Raw genomic sequence first — 23,114 nt, 5'->3', positions numbered from 1 at the left:
CATCTAAGTTCAAAAGATTCTTACTTTTTTCTAGATACCTTATGTAGTTGGGCTTCCCTCTTTCTAGGATAATTTCCTGCCAGACTAGATTGGCTAAAGACCCTTTTGAAGCGCGACTCAGTTTGTAGCAGCATTTAATGTATGCTGCCGGTCGGGCTAACGACTGTTTGACCAGCATAAATTCCAATCTGACCTGGGCTGGCGATGCACATCCGGGCAGCCGAAAAACACGCTTATAGGTTTTTATCAGAAGTTTATCCAGAAGACCTACTTCCATCCCCCTCATTATTTCGGTCCCATAGGTAATAGATGGAAGTAGTTTCGCTCTCATTACAGCTGTTAATGGGTTCAGAGCATGACCACAGATTGAGATTGCTAGCTTGCAAAAGGCGTAAGTAAGGGCCTGCGTCTTGTTTTTTATAGCCTCTTTTTGTGGCGTGTAATTACCTCTAGCATCTACCACCAATCCTAGGTATCTGTATGATGTTACTTCCTCTAGGGTTTTCCCATTCATATGCCATTTGCCTTGCGTGGTTGGCCTGCGGTTTAAGGTAATCATTTTAGATTTTTTATGATTCATTTCTAAATCATTAGAACCTGAGTATTCTTCTAATGCCTTTAACAATTTCTGCATGCCTATTCTGGTATTACTGATTAGTAGTAGGTCATCTGCATATAATAGGTTGGATACTTGTTGACCGCCCAGTGATGGAGAGTGGGATGAGTGACCATTTAACTTGGCGGGGAGATCTGCTATGTACAGGTTGAAGAGTGCTGGAGATAATACACAGCCTTGCTTCACCCCCACTGTTGTTTTGACTGCCCTGGATAGGTGAAAGCCTTCCCCCAATTTAACCTTTACCCAAGTATCAGAGTATAACATTTTGATGGCATTTAAAATAGGGTGTGGCAGCCCCCACTGTAGTAATTTGGCCCACATTTTGCCACGGGGGACACAGTCAAAAGCAGCTTTAAAGTCAACAAAACATAAATAAGTTGGAGTCCCCTTTGCTTTTGCTCTGTTTATGATCAAACCTAGCCCCATAAGATTTGTTAATGTTCCTTGGTGCTTGGTAAACCCGGTTTGATTAAAGGGTAGAATATTGTTCTCTGTAATCCAGGCTTCTAGATGTTTAAGCACACAGCAGGAAAAGTACTTGAGGTCAACGTCTAAAAGAGCGATTAGTCTATAGTTGCTTGGGGAGAGCGCGCTCCCACACTTATAGATGGGGTGGATTATTGAGCCTTTCCAGGATGCCGGGACAATGCCTGTTGTGATCACCTCATTAAACATTGCTGCCAGGAAATTGGCCCATCTTTCCGTGTCTTGTTTAAATAGTGCTTGCGGTAGGCCATTGGGGCCAGGGGCACAGTCCATTCGTGACTTTCCAATGATTTTTAATAGTTCTGGTGCCGTAAATTTCAAAGGTTCAGGGGTGTTGGGATCCCCACCAATCATATATGACTGCATTTGGGGGCCTTCTTCGATGGTTGATTCTTTTAGATGTGACCTTAAATGGGATACCCATACTTCCTCTGTTATGTTTGTGTTATTGCCTGCTTTTGCACCATTGTCTATTGTATTGATGATTTTCCCAAATCTTTTGTAGTCAGATGTTTTGGTCGCAAAATATAGTTTGGCCCACAGGGCCTCCTGTTGGCCTTTTTTAAAGGTCCATAGAACCCTTTTATACAATTTCCTTTGCTCTCTAAGGGCGGTCAATATTGATCCATTATCTGGGCATTTACGCAGTGATCTTAATAATTTACCTACTGCTGCTTTCCTTTTGCGCACTGGCAGCGGTAAAAGTGAACTTTGGCGGTGATTCAATTGTGCTCCCTTTCTCGTGTTACTTAAGGAATCTTTTTTTACGAGGTTGTGGGCAAAGTTCTCCCAGACTGTTGTCAACTTTGCCCCACCTGTGATAGTTGATTCTAGGTTCCGTAGGGCCTCTTCTGCTTGTCTTTCAATGGTGTCAGAGGACCATTTGAGTCGCTTTAGATTTTCGGAGCCTAGTGTCCCGTTTAGGGCTGCCACTTTCTCAGTTTTTTGCGGTGATGTACAAATCCCAAATACCTGTGGTTTGTGGTCACTTTCCGTGCGGTCCATGATGGTAAAGGTGTTTACTAACTTATATAAAGCAGGGGACACCAAAGTGTAGTCTAGATAGGAGACCGACTTCCCAGAGAATCTTGTCCATGCCGGTGGAATATCCGGGCACTTCCGTCCGTTTAGCGCGAAGAGGCCTACTAATTCACAGGTGCGTATGAAACTCTCCCCTATTTTATCTTTCCTAAGTTTTTTGGGGAGGGTTTGGGCGGGCATTCTTGCAACTGTTTGGATATGATCCTCACTGGGGTTGTGGAATAAGCCGAGATTGAAGTCGCCCGACATTAACCAGAATGCTGATTTTATTGTTCCTTTTATCCTTAATAGTTGAGTTAGAAGTTTGTTTGCTTCAATTTTTTTATTTTTAGGATTGATGTATGTGTTGACCAGAATCAATGGCTCCTGTGTGTTTTTCCCCCAATCGTCTAGCTGGAGCAATTGGAAAGGTTGGTCTTCCTCCTTATGCTCAGAGATTTTTACCAAAAGGCTGGTGCTAACGTAAATGGCGAGGCCTCCCTTTGGCCTTCCACACCTATTTGTTTTCGTTGCTGGGCTAAGGTATTCCATGAATCCGATTATCGGTATTGATTCCATTGCCCAGGATTCCTCTATGAGTAAGATGTCGAAGGAGCTGAAAAAATGTATTACTGCAGGATCCTCCAGTTTTGACCGTAGGCCACCGACGTTCCAGGAGCAAATGGATAAAATGCCGTGTGCGGGTTGATCCTTACCAATTCAATTATTGCCCATCGGTCTTGGGGGTAAAACCGTCGCTACCCGTTCCCTATCTGGATACTTTTGTTGACCCAAGACCACTCTTTCCCTCCCGTCTTCTCTCCATACTTGGACTGTCAGTGGGTGGTTAGGTGGATTCTCCTCACTACATCTTTCTTCAATGGGTCTGCTTGCCTGATGTACTCCTTTCAGAACTGACCATGTGCCTTTGGGAGTTCCCAGGTGTTGTGAGGCTAGTAACGGAGTTGGATAGCGGTCTCCTTTGTAGGTGGTTACCTCAATGCCCCAGGCTTTCAATAGGTCCTTTCTATTCAAGATCCGCTTTGGGATATCTGGTGCCGAGAAGATGGTGAGTGTTGGATCCGTGTGTTGGTTGCCTCTTGCTTGGATACATTTTATAGCTGCCAGGTCCTCCGAGGCTACAAACTGAAGATCCGGTAAGGCTTTTATGATTCTTAAGATCGAAGAGCGATTAAGAACATCTGTGGGAGACCTGGAGGTGTATTCTGGAATCCAGAGTAACTGGAGGGTATTCGTGTCTGTTATACGTGACTGATTTTGCTCTATGCGCGGGTCTTGCTTCATATAGCCATCTTCCCTCTGACTAATGGCAGACTTGCTGCCCAAATTGACCAGTGTTAGTTGGGGAGGCAGCGCAGGTGTAATGGGTTTAGGTTTTGTGCTCTGCTGGACCCTTGTGGGGCTTGGTCTTCGGTTCGTTATAGTGCCAATCGCTTCGGGAGGTCTCAGGGGGGACCTTGTTAAGTGGGTGACGTCTGCTGTGGCTGGGAGTGTTGTCACATCTATTATTGTGTTAGAGCTTGTACTTGTGTGGGTAGTAATGTTTCTATTATACCCTCCATTTGACGTCGCCTGGTCTTTAGATGGGTCCTTTGATGAGTTGAATTGATGGGGTTGGGCGGACTTCCTTCCCTTCCTTGCCCGCTTTCGTTCTCTTTTTGAGAGGGTCCGAGTTATGGGAAACTCAGGGTTCCCAGGCTTATTGTTGGGCTGTAGCGGAGGATGATTCACCATGGGTTCCCAGTGGATACTTGCTAGTTGGCGGCTGTCAGCCAATATTCTCTCCTCACTTAAAAACGATGAGACAGGTGCAAGGGAGGAAAGGGGCTGCTGCTCTTTTTGTTTCTGCTCCCTCGGAGTAGATTTTAGCATTGTGGCGAGTGGTTTAGGCCATGTATGTTCATCCTTCCGGGTGGAGCGGATTTCTTGAAGTATTCCCTCTAAGATTTGCGGCAGTTGAGATATCTTTTCTACTACCTCTTTACAGGAACAAATTGTATAGTCATTAGAGTGAGTGACTTGCGCCCTTGTTATAAGTGCGTTTAATTTTTCAAACTTACTGTGAATCCCGGAGACAAATACTGCCAGGGTGTTTAGCAAGTCAACTTGAATGTCCATTTTGTTCGAATGAAATTGCAGCGCCATGACCGTTGCTTGCATTGAATTTAGGATTTTGCGAATGTTAAAACTTGTTTTGCGATGTATGAAAGGCATTCGCAGGCCAAAAACAAGGAATCGCAAAAATTGCTATTTTTAGCGAAGCGACATGGTTTCGCGTGTCACAATCTGCGTATCGCAATTTGCGACATGAAAAACTGAATCGATATTTGCATATTGCAAATTGCGAGCTCGAATAGCAACTCGCAAATACAGATTTGGTATTTCTTGTCGCAAATTGCGATACGCAGATTGCGACATGCAAAACCATGTCTTTGTGCGATGCATGAAAAAATCGCAAATTGCGAATATTCGCAGAATGGCCTTTTACACATGCAATTTACCACGGATTGAAACCAGGTGGTAACCAGGTGCAACCTATATAAAGAGGCCCAGAATGCCTCAGCCTCTTTCCCACCATGGCTGCACTCTACGTCATGGTGAGGAGAATGAGGATCTTGGCAGGTTTAAGGAGAGGGAGGAGGAGACAGGAGCGCATTTTCAGAGTGTGCATTACCCTTTTTGACCAGACTGAGGAGGACATTTTTGATAAGTACAGGTTGAGCTCAGCCATGATACTTAACCTGATAGCTGAGCTACAGCCCACACAGCAGCACACACACACAGGACCAATAGCATACCCACCCATGTGCAGGTATTATGCTCCCTGCACCTACTTGCCTCAGGGAGCTATCAAGGGGTCATAGCAGCAACTGGAGGGTTATCAAAGAGTGCCCTCTCTAGATTTTTCAATGCATTTCTAAATGCCATGCTGAGCAGGATACACCAGTACATCAGATTCCCACACGCCCCACAGGAAATATAGCAGACAAAAATTGATTTCTACCAGATAGCACAGTTCCCCCATGTCCTAGGTGCCATAGATGGGACACATGTTGCAATCTGTCCACCATCGACCACAGAGTATGTGTACCGCAACCGTAAAAAGCAACATTCAATGAACATACAGGTTATATGCAATGCCTCCTACATCATAATTGATCTCGTGGCCAGGTACCCTGGGAGCACACATGATTTGTACATCTTTCACCACAGCGGGATTCACACAAGACTGCTAGCTGGGGAATTTTGTGAAGGATATCTACTAGGTAATTTCCAAATTTACAAGGTTGCATTGATGGCAGTGTGATGTCAGATGGCACAGCTACTCATTATACCCTCTGTTGCTTCCAGGAGACAGTGCCTACGCAGTGGGCATCTACATGATGACGCCCTACCTACAGTCTGCAACACCAGCAGAGCGGAGATATAATTCAGCACACAGGGTGACCCGCAATGTGGTGGAGCGCACCTTTGGCCTGCTGAAGAGTCACTTCCGGTGCATCCACAAAAGTGGAGGGGCACTACAGTACAGCCCGGACATGACCTGTAGAATAGTGGCCACATGTGCGATCTTGCACAATATAGCCACCACCAGAGGCATACCTGTGGAAATATCGGAGACAGACTCAGATGAGGATGATGATCCCATACCACCCCTACAGCCAGCAGACAGGAAAAGTGCCACAGAGGGCAGGCAAAGGCATGCTGACATCACGCACAACCATTTCAGATGTAAGTAATGACAACACCACCTCACTGACATGTATTCCGCTAGTTAACACCTTTATTACCTTGACTTCAGGTAACATATGTGTCACTAGGACAAAGCAATGCACAATAGGCAGACATGAGCCATTAACAGTGTCACACTATTATCATCATAGTTTTACTGTATTGCTACATGTGAAGGTAGTCCCCTGTAGCCCTCAATGTCACTTCTTACGACCACGCATTCCATCTGAGTGCGCAGTGGCCTCGCCGGCACCTCTTGTATCAGGCTCACAGGCAGTACTCTGCCTGGCACTGCGATGCCTAGGATCCATCACGGGGACTGCAAGACTGCTGAGGCTAGATGACTCCTCAGTATCCCCAACACCCAGTTTGCTGGGTGTAGCACTGTGTGCTGTCATCATAGCATCCAGAACATTGGTTATTTGCACCAGTCCCTGTGTAACATCCCTACTGCTATGTGCTGCCTCCACCTGTGCGGCCACAGCACGCCGTGATATCAGGGCAGTTGATGTAGCGAGGCGATTTACGGATCTGCAAAAGCCATTGAACATTCCCATGAATTGCCGTTCGCGCCTGCGGTGGCTCACACGCTCATGCCTGATCTCGGTACAGAGATCCTTAATGGCATTTGTCAGTTCCGTGGTGTTATCTGCAGCTGTTTGCTGTCCCTCATGCAGCTTGCAGATGTTTGCATTCAGACACTCCAACTGCTTGTGCAGTCCTCCCATATAGGCATTGTGTGACTGCAACTGCCTGTGCATTGCCCTCATGTTTTTGCATTGCAGGCGGTGCACTTTGAGCATGGACGCTTCAAGGCCACCAAAGATTGATGGGTCCCTCGCCTTCATCTGTGTGATGCATGCCTGCATCGTGAGGTCTCCTGCGGGGAGTTGAGTGACGCTGGGGCAGGAACTGCTGCCTTCCTGTGGATCTAGCTTCTGGGGGTGGTGTGTGGCCTTCATCTGGCATTTCATCTGAGTCCAGGTTCAACTCGTGGGGAGGTAACACCCTTGCCCTGCATCTGATTGGTGCTATACACAATGACTCACTGGTGTTTGAGTCGGACAGTGGCTGTGTTTCTGCATCCCCCACATTGGCACATTCTGCTGCTGCTGGGCCTGAACCATCTGCAACGACAATGTGCAGCATGTCATTTATGTATGTATCACCAAATGTTGCACAATGGTAACAAATGTACACTTACATCGTATCACTATGAATTGTGTGTGTTGTTCTTCTGTGTGTCTGTATACTTAATTGCTATCTATGTGCTTTTTTCAGCTCAGGGTTGTTGACTACCACTCCCATAAGGCATTGTTGTGCCACATGTAAGATGTGGAATGGACTACTTATAACAATGCTTTGCACTAATTGCTAATTTCTAAGGGGCATTTGTACATGCACATATGGGGATACACATCATTATTGGACTTACCTTTGCTGGTGCTGGGTGTGCCGGAAGTGTCAATGTCAGTGACCCCACTGACAGCTTCTGGAAGCAGTGTGGACTCCACCAGGTCTTCCATGGGGGTGTGTAGGGTGTCTGGGTGGATAGTCCGCCTCCTGTGCTCCTTGCCTCCTTTAGCCTGCTGGCCACCCTCTCCTTGGCACGGGAACGCAGGTCGTACCACCTCTTGCGTATCTCTTCCACCGAGCACTGTGCAACCCCCACTGCACACATTTTGGTCTGGATGTCAGCCCAAAGTTTCCACTTCCCACTCTCTGGTACCTGGAGTGAGCTCTTCCCAAAAAAACGGTCATGGCTCCTGACCACCTCCTCAGTGAGCACCTCCAATTCTTGCTCACTGAATTTCAGCTTCCTCTTCCTCTCTCCCTTCTCCTTCCCATTGCCAGCATTGGTCATGTTTGTGTTAGGTCCTGGCTTGCTCCCACACTTGCTCCCTGGGGCTGGTCTGTGACTCTCTGACTGCTCCTGTGGTTGTGGTACCTGGTAACAGCATGGGCTGACTCACTTCCTGCTTGTGATGTCATCAGGCTGTGCCAGGTAACCGTTTTCGCAATTTGCGATTTTCAAATATTTGGACCTCGCAAATTGCATTAGCGAATTTTAAGAAATCGCTATTTCCAACTCGCAATTTTGTTACATCACATTTTGCCTGCCGGAAATAGCGATTTCTTAAAATTTGCTATTTGAGACTCGCAAAGCAAAATCTTGATACATCTGGCCCTTAGTTATTTTTTTCCTTTCCTGCATCATCTATTTTTTATCCCTTTCAATTACATGCAACACTTTTCAGCATTTCTTTATTATTACTTTATTGATGGAATGCTACGTCTCAGACAGGTCTAAAGGGTTTCCTGTTAATTTCATTAGTTCAGGTTTTTAAGGCTTTGTTTTACTTTTGTGTTTTGTTGTTCTCAGTGGGTCATTAAGGGTGCCACAGATAGTGCCAGAGATGGGTTCAGTAGCTCACAGTGTCAATATACACCAACTGTACCTCGCTGATGATGCACAAGAAGCCCACAACCAGTCTGGGGTTACTTGTGTTCTACTCAGTACTGGCTGGCGTGAAGCTAGAGAAGCAGAAACAAAGCTAATTTTCTTGTGATTAGGCCCCATCCGTACTGGCCTGGTGTGCATCAAATAGTGGATTTGAATGGTAAAACCATTATCAGCATTATCGGTGGCTGAGACTAGTTCAGAAATCTCCCTCATTGATTTATTTTGCTCTGTGCCCACTCCTAGAATTTTCATTTAGATGTGCTGTTTGCTTAAATAATTCTGCTGCTTCTGTCTGTGATTAGGTTTTGGACTTTGGCCTTCGCTTGCTATTACAGTTGGCATGGCAGGCTCCTTTTCTGGTCTGATGCATTCCACTGGAATGCCGAAATGCCCTCATCCTTTTAGATGAAGTGAATTCATATACCTATTGCACGCTTGGTCAATAACTGGTATAACATCCCCCAGGGACCTTGCTTTTCCCACTGATCTTTGTACAGTTGATATTTTCTTCTTGATGCTAATCGGAGTTCTGTCTTCACAGACTGGATCTTGAGCACTTCACATTGGCACACCCCTGAGAGGAATCTTGAACCAGCGTTGGTGCAGGGTGCCTGCTCGGGTTTTGAGTGCCGAGAGAGGCTAATTCTTAGCCAACTTGTCTATGAAATATTCGTGGTCATGTACCTTTGGTTTTCCTGTGTATCAGGGAGTGACGTAAGCCGTGCATTGTTGCAAGTTTAATGTTTGACCTCTGCTTTTGAACGTTTGGTTTCAGCTTGAGCTTCGTTGCCTTGTCTAAAATATTTGCACGATTTACATTTTTGCGGGCGGATTACTCTACAATAAATGTGGCGACTACCCCAACTGTCGTATTACACGTATTTTATATCCTGTAGTACTTGTAATAACGTGGATGGGATATCGACCACGCGAAAGAAGCTGGCGGCCAAACTCTCAACCATGCTCTAAGTGATGTTATCTTGAGCATGCAGCATTAACATTTTGTTTAGGTTAACTATTCGCCAAATTTAAAACAGGTTAACGTCTTACACTTAAGAGTGTATAAAGGTGATTGTGGATCTAGTATTCAATTTTAACAATAACCTTGTGCCTTTCACTTATTGCATTTTATACTCCGCTTGTGCAAGAAGTAAGGTAACTAACTAAGGTTCCTCGTCACTATCCTTTAAGGCACTTATAACAGATAGGTCAGGGTTTATAACCAGATCAAGTTCAGTTTTAATTGTATCAACAAGGTGTCCCGTTTACAAAGCTGCAATAGGATGGTGGAAAAAAGGCCGTCCATTTATTATCTCTTTTTGGAAAATGCTTTGATGGGACAAACATGCTTCATGCATTTTTACTCTCAAGTGTTAGGATTGAGTGATCTTAAATCCAATGAATGCAAAATTATAACAATGTTTCCTTGGAGATAATTAAAAATCATATACTTTCAAAATAATTAGAGAGCCATGGCAAACAACGGATTCAACATCAGAGCCTTAAGCTATAAGACTTTAGATGATTTTGTAGAAGACATAAAAGGCCACAGAATGAAACTGAATATTAATAGTTTTATACAATGTATTTCACTTTTCACTCTTTATTGTGCAGTTATCCAAATATAATGAACATCTGCTAGCGCACCTAGTCCTTAGTAAGTAAACTTACAAGGGGACGCGTGTAGGTCGATGAACCTTTTAAATCGCATGGAGTATCCTAGTCATGCAGTGACTACTGAATCAATAGGTAACATCAATAATCAAGAAACATTCTATGGAAAAAAGTTAAAAACCATCTAATCATGAATAACCACAACTCAGGAATGAGTGAAATAATTTTAGTTCCCTATTGATTACAATTCTAAATCATGTGTTAGTTCAAGCTTTATTCAATCCACTGTATTTATTAATTCATTAATAAAACATCATCACTTGAAAGAAACATATGCGACAATGCAATTTCATAAACTAAGGATACCAGCATCAATAGTGAAGTTCAGCTAAGAGGTTTGTCAGTCATTTGTCACTGTCAACGTCACCCTTAACAGCCTACTTCACCAAGATCAGCATCATCATGTGAGTCTTCATGCGAAAAATATTTAGAGAAAACATTAATTTGGAAAAATCTATCTAAAGAAATTTCTATAATCAGCGCAGTTGGTTCCTAGAAGAAAAGGAATTAAAATCGTCAGTCACATTTTCAAAGCTACCTATCCAGGATGGATCAACAACAAGTCAGTCTTCGTCTTCAGGTCATCAATTAGTCAGCCACAGATCAGGCTCACAGAGTATGAGCCCAATGTCAGCACCTCGGACAGCGTCTCCTGACGTCGTCAATTCTACCCTCACATCTGCCCCTCATCATCTGAAATTATAGCCCCTTATCATGACTTTTTATTAGGGTCTCTCAGTCCATTCCCCTAATTTCTAATTGGTCAGTCAGTCAGCAGATATAATTTTAACCTATAGTATTTGTTTACTGAATCTACTAATTTCAATATCAGTCTATTCACAAGATGTGGATTGGTTCACTTTACGATGTCCTTATCATCCTGCTCTTCAGGTATCAAAATTGTTGCATGTTCCTCTTCAGTCAGTGCCTTCATTGTTCAAGTCCTGGGAAAGTACATTTAGCCTACTCTACACATAATTGTATGAAATTGTAGGGAGTCTAGGCCTTTAGTTCAGCTAACTTAGCACTACAAATTAATGCAAAAAATAGGTTATACATCTCATTATGACATATTAAATTTTTCTCATATATTTTCCTTATTTCTTACAGTTTCAGTTCTATTAGTACACATGGTGATCACACCCTGAGGGCACATTTCAAACTTGCACATTATTTTCTCTCTGATTAATTTCTCTACGCATTTCCCATTAGTAAACACATATACATCATTAATAATTTTCTTGATTAGCATTTCTGCTTCAACACATCCAACATCCGAATATAGGCCCTCATTACAACATTGCCGCCGTGCGGCCGCCAATGCAGCCGCACTCCCGCGGTGCCCATCATGATATCCCCGCTGGGCCGCAACATGGAAGCCGGCTCCAAATGGAGCTGGCGGTGTTGCGGCCATGCGACGGGTGCAGTTGCACCTGTCGCGCTTTTCACTGTCTGCATAGCAGACAGTGAAAAGCTGCATGGGGCCCTGTCAGGGGGCCCCTGCACTGTCCATGCCAGTAGCATGGGCAGTGCTGGGGCCCCCAGGGGCCCCGCAACTCCCCGTACCGCCAGCCTTTTCCTGGTGGTTCAAACCGCCAGGAAAAGGCTGGCGGTAGGGGGACTCGTAATCCCATGGGCAGCGCTGCTAGCAGCGCTGCCCTGGCGGATTACTTCCGCCGGGGCCATTGTGGCGGGAAACCGCCGGCCCCAGCGGTGCGACCCCGGCACTTCCGCTGCGGTCGTAATGACCCTGGAAGCACCGCCATCCTGTTGGCGGTGCTTCCGTCATTTCAGCCCTGGCTGTCCTGTACCGCCAGGGTTAAAATGACCCCCATAATGTTGTATTAATAATTAAACCAAATACCGTACCCATTGTATACAACTGATTTAAAATTTTAACATAATGTTTGAAAAACTTCCAGCACTTAGAAACTAATTTGTTGGAGACTGTGAAGACTCCACTGCGTCAGGTGATAGTGGGGATCCTGGGGCTACTACAAATGGACAGACTATCGTACTAGCCATCAGGGATCAGCCCCCTCCAGACCTACCACTTTGGCTGACATAGCGAGAAAAGCGAGAAAGTGAAGACGGGGAGAGAAGTTCATCGGTACAGTGAACGGCGCGGATACAGAGCAGTTTGAGACCTTGAAGGACAGGATACGGCCAGTTCAGGGAATTCCTCCAGAATACTAGAAAGTTCTGGAGGCCAGAGGAACGAACCACTGTGCACCTGGGGAAGGGCAAGACAGACGAGACAGCCGTGACTGTCAGAGAGTCTCAGCTTCAGGCAAGTGACCTTGAAGGGTACAAGAGTTGTTTATCTGGTTCAAAGCCTGTGCTTGCCTGGTGGGACTATAGTGGGGTTCTTGTCTCTTTTTCCACTTTTCCTGAGTCTTTCTAAATACATGAAGAGAGAAGCCTTCAGTCAAGTCTTCTCTCTCACACATACATTTGTATGCTGTGGTGCACTCACAAGCAAGGGGGAGAAAAGCCATTTCGACCTTGATACATAAAGAGGAGTTTGCATTAGGGTCACATGTGTGTCAACCAGGAACATGATAAGTTAATGTTTCCCTTCCACAGACAGAAGGTCTTAGCACAAATCAGAGACTTGTTTTCTTTGTTAGCTATTAGTAAGGCACAAAGGTGATAACAGGAGATTGGTCCTACGATCCTAATAGGACTGAGATTTATTGCCTCATTTGTTCATTTCCTTAGGGGAGCCAACTAACCACTGAGGGACTACCAGAAACTACCCAGAGAGAGACCACCCAAGATTCAGACCTGTCAGAGAGGACGGGACTACTGGGCTGTCTATCTTATGTTCTTAAACCAATAATCACATATCTGAGCAACCTGGTGTGGACCCATCTCACTAGTCCTATAACAGAGACACAAATAATAAAATCTTAGGTTTGCCAGTAGTATCATAACAGCAGAATTATAACATCAATGCTTTTAAACATTTATATTTTAACCCAGCAGATAAAGGATATTCCAACACTAAGGCCCTCATTACGAGTTTGTCAGTCACCAGATCGCCACACCAATGGTGGTGGTCGCACCCCCACCAGACTGCCATATTACGACCATGGCAGTGAACCAACCGCAACACAGCCAAGTCACCGCCAGTACCGCCAGTGTGGTCAGACCACCGCTGATGGAGGTAGCCATCTCCAGGCTGTCGGGGACCAATTAATTGCCCACCATATTACGAGTCAACAGACTGCCAGGATTTCCTGGGTGGTGTGACCGCCATGAAAAGCCTGGTGGAAACTGACAGTATAAAATGAGACATTCACCTCCAGGTACACAGACGCATCCGCGGGCGCCATGGAAACCGAACGGGAAGTCTTCCCACTGCTGTATCTCGCCATACACCACCAGGACCAGCGATGACAACGAAGATGACAACCGTAAGTACCCCCACCTAGCACACACTGGAGGGAAGGTCAGTATTACACACCCACACACAACACACACCGGCGCAGACAGCGACGGCCACAGACATACACAAACAAATGCCCATATCAACACACACATCTACAGACACACACACACACTAACCACACAAATGCGTATGCAAAATACACACACCACGGTCAACAGACACATGCCATTCACACAGCACACCGCACATGCAAACTACTGCCACTGTCTAACAAATCCATACACAGCACCCCACAATCACACAACGACAACAACATCACAAACACACAAACACATTGTCAGAAAGGCACATTGAACAACTCCACAGACAACACATACTGGCAGCAATATCTAGGAACCTCACACAATCATATAAATAGTACAGACATCCAAACAAGGCCACAGGTGACACTCCACATCCAACCAACATACAAAGGACATCACAGATGCATCACTATACACATGGACATACACACCACTACCAACCAATGCCACACACAACCCTAACAACACATCACAACAAGCACATGGCAGAAGTCATCAACCAATCCCATGCAATAACATAGATACATTCCATACACATACACCACTAGCATCAAAGTATACATATATAACACAACTATGTTGAAGGAAAACCAGGACAGTTTCTCAAACTTGACATCCACAGCTAAGTGGGCAGATGTATTTAAAATCCAAATAAATAATGAAAACTATGAGGCCTACTGGTCAGTCCAAATGTCTGATGTGCCCAAGACACATTGGGCACCGTCACATGCCCCAACATGACTGATGACTGCAAATTGGCCTCCACATGGCAGGGGCATCAATGAAGCAGGCAGGCACCTCAGAGGTGAGGGGGCGGCAGTGGTGGGGGCTTGGGCTTGGAAGGGGTGGTCCCTGGGTTAAGGGTTTGGGGGGGTTTAGGCTTCAAGTTTGAGTGTGGGGGACAGCGTTTGGATTTTGGGGTAGGAGTAGGGCCCTTAGGCTTTGGAGGGGGTGGTTTCTTTGCAGGGGGAGAGGCATGGGAGGACTGGCAGGTGGAAGGTCTGGGTTGAGGCAGGGAGACATGGCGCTTAGGGGCATCACGGGGTGGGACAGGAGCAGGGAATAGGTCAAGACTAGCAAGGAAAACATTTTTAGGTAAAGGGGGGCAGTCATGGCTAAAAGGTTAAGGAGTGGAGGTAGAGGGAGTGGTTGTTGGATGTGTTGTGTGCTGGATGTGGATGCAGGTATGTGCAATGTGTGCTTGTGTGTGGTGGATGTATGTTTGGTGGGTAAGTGAGGGATATTTATGTTTTTTGGGAGGAGGCTGGGAAGAGATGCAGGGAGATGTTATGCAAGATGTGTGAGTGGATGTTGGGGTGGTGGCTGCAAGTAAGGTGGATGCACTGCATGTGGTCGTGATGGTTGTCATGGTGAGTGTGGATGTGGTGTGTGGGGTGGAGGTCTGTGGGTCTGCTCTTGTGGTGTCTGTGGGTATTACAGTACTGGTGGCAGGATCAGGGAGTGTTGGTGTAGTGAGGGCAGATGTGAGTGGTGATGTGACTGTGATGGAGGAGGTGGTTGGGGAGACAGCGTAGGGGGTGGCTGTTGTCATGTCTGCAGGTGTGTGTTGATTGTGTGCATGCTTGTGGTGTGTCCTATGGTGTCTGTGTTTGTCTTTGCGCACCTTGTCTGTTGTAGTAAGTGAATGCTGGTCTGTATGTGTGCTTTGGATGGGTGAGGGGGGAGGGGTGTTGGATTGGGAACAGGTAGCTGGAGGTGGAACGGAAGATGAGTGGACACTGGTTGCCATAAAAGAGGAGGCCAGAGCCTGAAATGATCTCTGTAGGCCAGCCAAGGCACCGTGAATGCCTTCCAGGTTGGCATTACTTTGTTGCATCTGGGATGTCAGTCCCTGGATGGCACTCACAATGGTTGACTGCCCCACAGAGATGAACCTCAGGAGATTATTAGCCTCCTTATTGAGAGCAGCAGGGCTGACCGGGGCAGGAGCAGAGGTACCTGCGGTGAAGAGACGTCCACCCTCCTTGGTGAGCTGGCACGGGCAACCGGATGGGGAGCTACCGGAATGGTGATGCTGGTATGGGGGGTGGTGCACAAGGCTGGGATGGACCCAGATGGGTCCGCCACTGCCAGGGAGCTTCCATCAAAGGTAGAATCCAAAGATGATGTTGCTGTAGCAGTCTCTCCTGTGTTGCTCCCCTCACCCTCCATCCCGTGGTCCCTTCCGTTTCGGTGGACTCTGCCTCCTGGGTACTTAGGGCTGCAACTTCCCAACCCGCTGGTGCCCCTTCTCCTTTGCCTGATGATGCTGACGCACACAAGGATAGAAGAGGACAGGGAGAGAGGGTGGGATAGAAAGAAAGGGAGGAAAGAGTCAATATCTACCCATCTTTTACACATACCAACAAGTAACCTACTCCTCCTCTGGCGTGGCAAGGAATGGCTATGAAATATTGTCCTCAAACATTGGTCATGAAGACATAACTCAATATGCAAGTGGTTACCTCCTAATTCCAACAAAATTACTAGTTTGGTCATAATGCAGTCTGTCATCAGTCGTTCTAGAATGGTAAAAACTACCAACTACCCACATACTTAACAATCTGATACTTTTGACACATTGGTTTTCATATGTCCTGGATAGGTACATTGCACACAAAATATTGGACAGGTCGGGAAAGGACTCATGATGTACAGAATTCCACAGAGAATGCAATGATTTCACAGTAGAAGTTCCCTACTTACAGGACTCATTACCCAATATCAGCCCTAACTAGATGACATTGGCAATCTAAAGCAGTCTCAGGGATAGGTAAATAAGGTTTGGAAATCACTCAACAGAGGAGTGTGTCTAAACGTAACTCGGTAAGGAGGTATAGCACCAAAATATTACTGCTTGCATGGTGTTTAAAAGCTAACTCACACCACTTCTAAACAGTGGAAATAATAGAAGTATGATCTTATCTAATGTACACACACATCATTAGTACCTAGGTAATCCAACTGACACAATAGAAGCCCATACAACTGATAAGAAACAGTCTGTACTCACCCCCTTGTGGCTGCTGTGCTGCTCTCAAGCACCCATCTGTCTCTGGGTAGGCCACCTCCAATATGTGGGCCATTAGAGGGATCAGGGTCTGACAGGCACCCCTCCCTCGTAGGGAGGATGTTCCCAGCTCGGGCTCCACGATCTTCCGGGCCCAGCATCTCAGGTGCTCCCACCGCTTTCTGCAGTGGGTGCTCCACCGGCTATGGACGCCCAGGGTCCATCGACCGGCTGTGGACCCCCAGGGTCCACACATGCTTGGGATTGGCTCTCCATAACCCGTTTTTCCAATGGGCGCTGACCTGCATGGGAGACACAGACAAAAGGAGATATTCATGTAGAGTTACAGTACACCTACAGCAGTGGCCTACACACAACATGCACAGCATATGCTCATACATAGTCCACAATACACCATGATCATTCATACAACACAACCCCAGCAGTCAATAGTCACACACTTTGCCGTCAAACAACACCCTAGCTGATAAGTATACCATATTGTACTGACCTGTTTATCTGGAGCCCCATACAACTGTCCATACAGGTGTAGGACCCCTTCCACCAGTTTCTCCAGGGTGAAGACTGGGGCCCTATCTCCTGCAGGATGTGCCATTGTGGCTTCCAGATACAGAATAGAGAATACAGCAGCTCATGCAGTGGGGGTCTTGCATGCTCGAGTGTCAGGAGTCAAGTGAGATGGGGTATAGAAAATGGCAATCACAGCCGCTGTGGTCATGACCGTTACCGCAGGCGGTGATCATCATTGGCCCCAGTTTCCCATACAGATCAATGTTAACCAATGAGGAGTTGCACGGCGGTTCCGACCACCTTCCGCGATGGCGAGTAATGCTGGCGGAATGGGGTCACTTCAATCTGTCCTCTGCATGCAGGACAGGCGGCTGCCATTTTACATATATTTTAAGATTTCTACATCATCCTAGTGCATCATAGCATGATGTTTATCACTAGTTGCTTGATGTACGATGTCAACTTATGTGAACTCACTAGTGAAGTGAGTGTCACCTGCCAATATGTCTAATGTATAATCTTTTCAATGTGTGGACGTTTGATAACTGTATCCGACTTAGGGACGAGCTTGCTATGTCTGACATCCATCTCTGCGCAGACCCCTTGTGACAAGTATAGCAATGGAATTGACAGCCAGGATGTTGCGGTTGTGTAGTTTGTGAATAACTGTTTCCCTGTGCAGGTTTCAAATACCTTACATCACTTGTCCTGTTTACCACTTCTATGGTGTACTTTAGTAACAACAGTGTAACAGATGTTCTGAAATGTGTTCTGTCCTATGCCTAGAGACTGTCCAATTGGGAGATTGAGAAATGTACTGGTCTACTGGCCCCTAGATGACGACCTTGCTACCATGGAAGAAAGACACATAATACAGATGTATTGTCTGAGCCGTCAGACCATCAGGGAACTGTGTACCCAGTTGGAGCCGGATCTCCTGCCAGCAATATGTAATCCACATACCATCCCACCATCCCACCAACAGTACAGGTGTTATCTGTTTTGCATTGCCTCGCCTCAGGATCGTTTCAGGTGACAGCGGGACTGGCTGCAGAAATGTCACAGCTGATGTTCAGTTTTGTGTTACAGGATGTACTAGATGCCTTACTCAAGCACTTGAACAGCTACATCAGGTTCCCACAACATGCTGATCTGTACACTGTGAAGTCAGCCTTTTATGACATTGCACATGTTCCACATGTAATAGGGGCCATTGATACCACCCACATCACTTTAGTTCCTCCCAGGGCCAATGAGCAGGTCTACAGGAACAGGAAGAATCACTATTCGATCAAAGTGCAGGTGGTGTGTCTTGCCAACTAATACATATCCCATGTGACAGCAAAGTTTCTGGGATCTGTACATGATTCTTACATCTTGAGGAACAGCAGTGACCCACAAATGATGTTGTGACTACAAAGAGAGAGGGACTGGCTCATTGGTAAGTGTACCACTGTCTATAGCTAACGTCTATGCTACTTCACCTCACAGTCAGCTCTATGTCTCTCATAGTTCACTAATGATTTGTGCTTTTGTGCACACAGGTGACTCTGGCTACCCCAACCTGCCCTGGCTCCTGACACCAGTGAGGTACCCTACAACGGATGGGGAGGACAGTTACAATGAGGCTCACAGCCAAACGAGGCATGTAATCGAGAGGACATTTGGGCTACTGAAAGCTAGATTCAGAAGCCTACGTGTGTCCGGTGGTACCTACAGTACAGTGAACAGAAAGTCTGCCAAATCATATTAGCATGTTGAATGCTACATAGTCTTGCCCTCAGAAGACACACTCCCCTGATGCCTCTGCCTTGAAAAAGTCACTGTGTGATGAAATACGCGTTGGCTTTCATGAAAACAATTTACAATCAAAGACCATGCTTATTGGCTGTGTATGACCGTTTTGGTACAAAGGACCACTGTTGAGAATAAAACCACTAAAAGTGTTCACTAAGAAGATTACAGTTGTTGTTTTTGAACTGACCTCTAATCCATCTTTACTTGACAAGTAACGTTCTGGTTATATTTTCTTATATCGAAGTGCTTTGGTCATAGCTGAATACATATACATTGTGTATTTTCTCAAATACACAATCATTTTGCCTTGAGGTAGTAAGGCAACCGACCATTTAGCACCACACCTATGAGATATTACTTGTATTGCTGATTGGACACACGTAGGAAGTGCTATTGTTTTACCATTACTACCATTTTCTGTTTGTGCTCATTTGATGTGATAGGATTAGGCCAAACCATACACATCCAATCTGCAGTCTTGAAGCCATGCAACATGGGGAACCCTATGAGGAAGTCATGCCATGTCAACAGCAAGTAGCACATGGCTTTGGCAGCATAGCAGTTACACCTCCCCTGATGGTAAGTTAGCATCCCATCAACATTGTTAACACAAATTAATGGATGTAGTACACTCATATCCCCTGATGCTAAACACAAGGAGGGACAATGTCACTAGACAGACAGGGTTAAAGGTCCCATTAGCTTTAGACCACATATGCTTGGCATTCACTGAAATAACTGCCAAATCAACTCAGTCTTAGAGTCAGCTGCATCCTCCTCATCTGCCTCCTCGCCAGAGTCATCAGCCTGAGTTACTGGTCCAGCTGCCACCTCCTCCTCATCCAACAGGGGAGTGTTGCCTTGTGGTAGTTCTAAAACTTGCTACAGTGGGAGATATTTGTGGACTTGGTGGGCCTCTGTGGGATTAGTGGTAGTGGGGAGGTGTGGCATGCAAGGGAGGGTATTGGGTTCAGGATGGATTGATGCACGTCAGGGTGCTGTGAGGGGGTGTAAGGGTGGTGGTGGTAGATGCTGTGCAAGAATGCAAGAGTGCATGGTGCCCGGGGAGTGTTGTTGACTTACCAGAGTCCAGTCCTCATGGTATTCCAGTCAGGCCCTCTGGGTACAGGTTGGCCAAGACCTTCTCCTCCCACGATGTTAACTCTGGGGGAGGAGGTGAGGGTCCACCACCAGTCTTATTGATGGCTATCTGGTATCTTGCCGCCATGGACCGTACTTCCTCCGTAGGTTGTTCCGCCCCTTCCTGAGGTCCCCCCTTGTGCGAGGATGGCTTCCCACTGAGTTCACCCTGTTGATGATTCCCTGCCATAACTCAGTTTTTCTGGCTATGGATGTATGCTGGACCTGTGCTTCAAGCAGTTGTGGCTCCACTCTGATGATTCCATCTACCATGACCCTCAACTCCTCTTCTGTGAATCATGGATGTTTCTGTCGTGACATGGTGCATGGTCTGCTGTTTGGTGAATGGGGTTGTGTGGTTTGCTATGCTTGTGGTATGTAGTGCTTGTGTGCAGTGGTGACGTGTAGTGTGTGCTGCGTGTTAGGTGTGGTGGTGCCTATGGTATTCAGGTGCAGTGTCTTGTATTTGTGGGTTCTTCCATTTCTCTGTGAAAAATTCAGAATGCAAGGGGTTGTGGGTATGTGTGGGGGATGTTTTATAGTGCAGTGGTCAGGTGTGTGTTGTGTGTGTATGTGTGTCAGGTGTGGGGTATTCGTACTGTCCAATGTGGTGTTGTCTTCTGGTGGAGTTGAGTTTCTGACCGCAGTGGTTTGGACCGCCGAGGGATTTCTGTTGTGCAAAGACTGCTGTGCTGATTTGTGGGTCGTAATTTAGAGGCCGGGATGTTGCCGGCGTGGCGGTGCTGGCACTGGAACCGCCTCTCTCCTGCCCTCGGTCAGGCCGACGGGTGTCTGATTTTTGGCTGATTTTGGCTGGTCTGCAATGTTCGACCAGTAATACGGCAGTCGTGAGACCACCAACACTGGCGATCTTTTGGCCCACGCACAGGCATCGGTCTTCTGCTTATACCGCCAAAGTCGTAATGAGCACCTAAGTAAGCAAGGAGGCCTAAGACATCAACACTACAATCACAGACCCTTTTGCTCCCTTAGAGTCTTTATATAATCCTTTGTAAAAAAGGGGTAGGAAACATATCTTCCTTCAACCTAAGGTACAGTTTTTTAGGTTCATTATTATGGGGCTGCAAGAAATAAGATTGACCTTCATACTACCAGTCTATACTTTATACTTGTGTAATTAATAATTGAAAGTATACTTTCCAAATGCCTCATAATTGACTTAATCACGTAAAGCTTCATTAAAATAAGCAGGGCATTTTTTTTTTAAACAATTATGGTGAGGCATCTGAAAAGATCAATTCTAAGGGGGTCTGTTATGCCACCAATACCACAGTCAGACCCTTCCTCACACAATTCTGTGCCATTAAACTAGCAACTCCATCATTCCTAAAAGGCACAGCATAACACCTTGTCAAAAATCTTTTTCCAACCTCATAAAAACCTTTTAGTTGCAAAACAGGAAAGAGATCTCTGCCCCAATTCTCTATTATCAGATTTGATCAGAGTTGCAGGTGGGAGTGATAAGGTTTGACACAACATTTTTCTTTCACTGAGATTAAAAACTACACCAGGTCTTTCTCTCTATAGCACCAGCTCGATAATTATCTGCAACATTTCTGAGAATATAAACTTTCAACATAGAAAGCAGTCACCATACAAATAATCAAATGTAGTATGCATCCTCTTGGTGCATGAAGGGACCTTAAGATGCTCGCCCTGTGTGCACCTCCATGAAGCAATGAGCATAAGTATTGTGAAAGCTGAATAAATTACTAAAAATTTGCAGTGATTATTAGTTAAGAACTTACATGAATTAGGCTAACGTGATGAAAATTGTGTTTCTTGGAAAAGGTGCCCACTTGAGTGGCCATCATAACGTGTATATCATTAATAAAGAATTTGCATTGATAGTTCAAATAATGTGCATGAGTAGAAAAACATGGATTAGTGGATTATACTGATATATTAATGCTATGTATTTGCTAAATTTTGAAGGCATAAAAAAATTATGAGATATTGGGCCTAGTCGACAGAGCCTCATGTTAAGCTTCATGGAAATAAATAAATGTTTTTTGCGAAAGCAGAGAATTAACACTTGTCCATTGTTCACGCAGAGCTGACCAAATAGATTTGTAACCTTGCAATGTTAAACAAGTTGATGTCTTAAACTTTTTTGTGGGAACTGTCTGCAGAATTTTAGAATCCTACATGTGGATACAGTTGTTGCCTTGATGCGTGAGAAGCAAAGGTTCTAAGGCTTTAACAAAGACTTTACTGACTGGAGCTATGATTGCAACTAAAACGTTGCCTGACGAGGCTGGTGATGGGAATGGGAGGAGAGGAGCCAATCATCGATGTGTAAAAGACTGTCTTGTTATATAATAGATTTAAAAATTAATGTTTATTGGTTCTACTGTGAACACAAGATATTCTGACCAATGGCAACGTGAGAAAGTACTTTGTGGATTTTAGTTTATCCTGACTACACTTGCTAGAAACAAGTTAGTCTATTTTCTATTCTGTCTTGTTACAGTTCTGTGCGAGGAGCACAGCAGTTCCTGATGTTCCTTTTTTCTTGCCTTAGCCCTATAGATTAAGTGTAAATACTATTGGTGCTGTTTCTTAGCTTGATGCCCTTTCTTAGTTGGTTCAGTTAACTCAGAGCCCAACCGTGGCTGAACCAATCCCTGTCATTGTCCTTTTGATGAAGCTGAGCAGACGGATGTTCATCTGACAAAGAAATAACAGCTTGCGGATCCATTCAGGAGAGGTATACCAAGATGATATTGTTTCTGTTATAGATTTCTGTTCTTTCTTTTATGTACCAACCACTGTTTTGGTAGAACCCTAGTCAGTAGAATTCACTTTTGGCTAAATTACTTTTTGCATGGAGCCCAAACATGCTATTCTAATTGGAGGGTTAGTTAGTATGCCATGTGTTGAAAAATTATATTAACGAAGAATTGATTTTGTTCACCTGTTAAATCTAGATGTATGCCATCTCTATTGTTTAGTTATTGTTGCTTTTAATTTACACGCTAATCCTTGAAGGTCTAATGATAAATGCTATGGCTAAATTGAGATTTTTCTGCAACTTTCATCAGCCTGTGTTGTGTGTATATGTATATCATTTGGTCTTGAAATTAACTTACGTAATATTAGCATTGTTAATCTAGGGAAAT

This window comes from Pleurodeles waltl, chromosome 1_2 (assembly GCF_031143425.1).
Source record: "Pleurodeles waltl isolate 20211129_DDA chromosome 1_2, aPleWal1.hap1.20221129, whole genome shotgun sequence".
NCBI classification, from domain to species: Eukaryota; Metazoa; Chordata; class Amphibia; order Caudata; family Salamandridae; genus Pleurodeles; species Pleurodeles waltl.
This window is presented reverse-complemented; position numbering follows the sequence as displayed.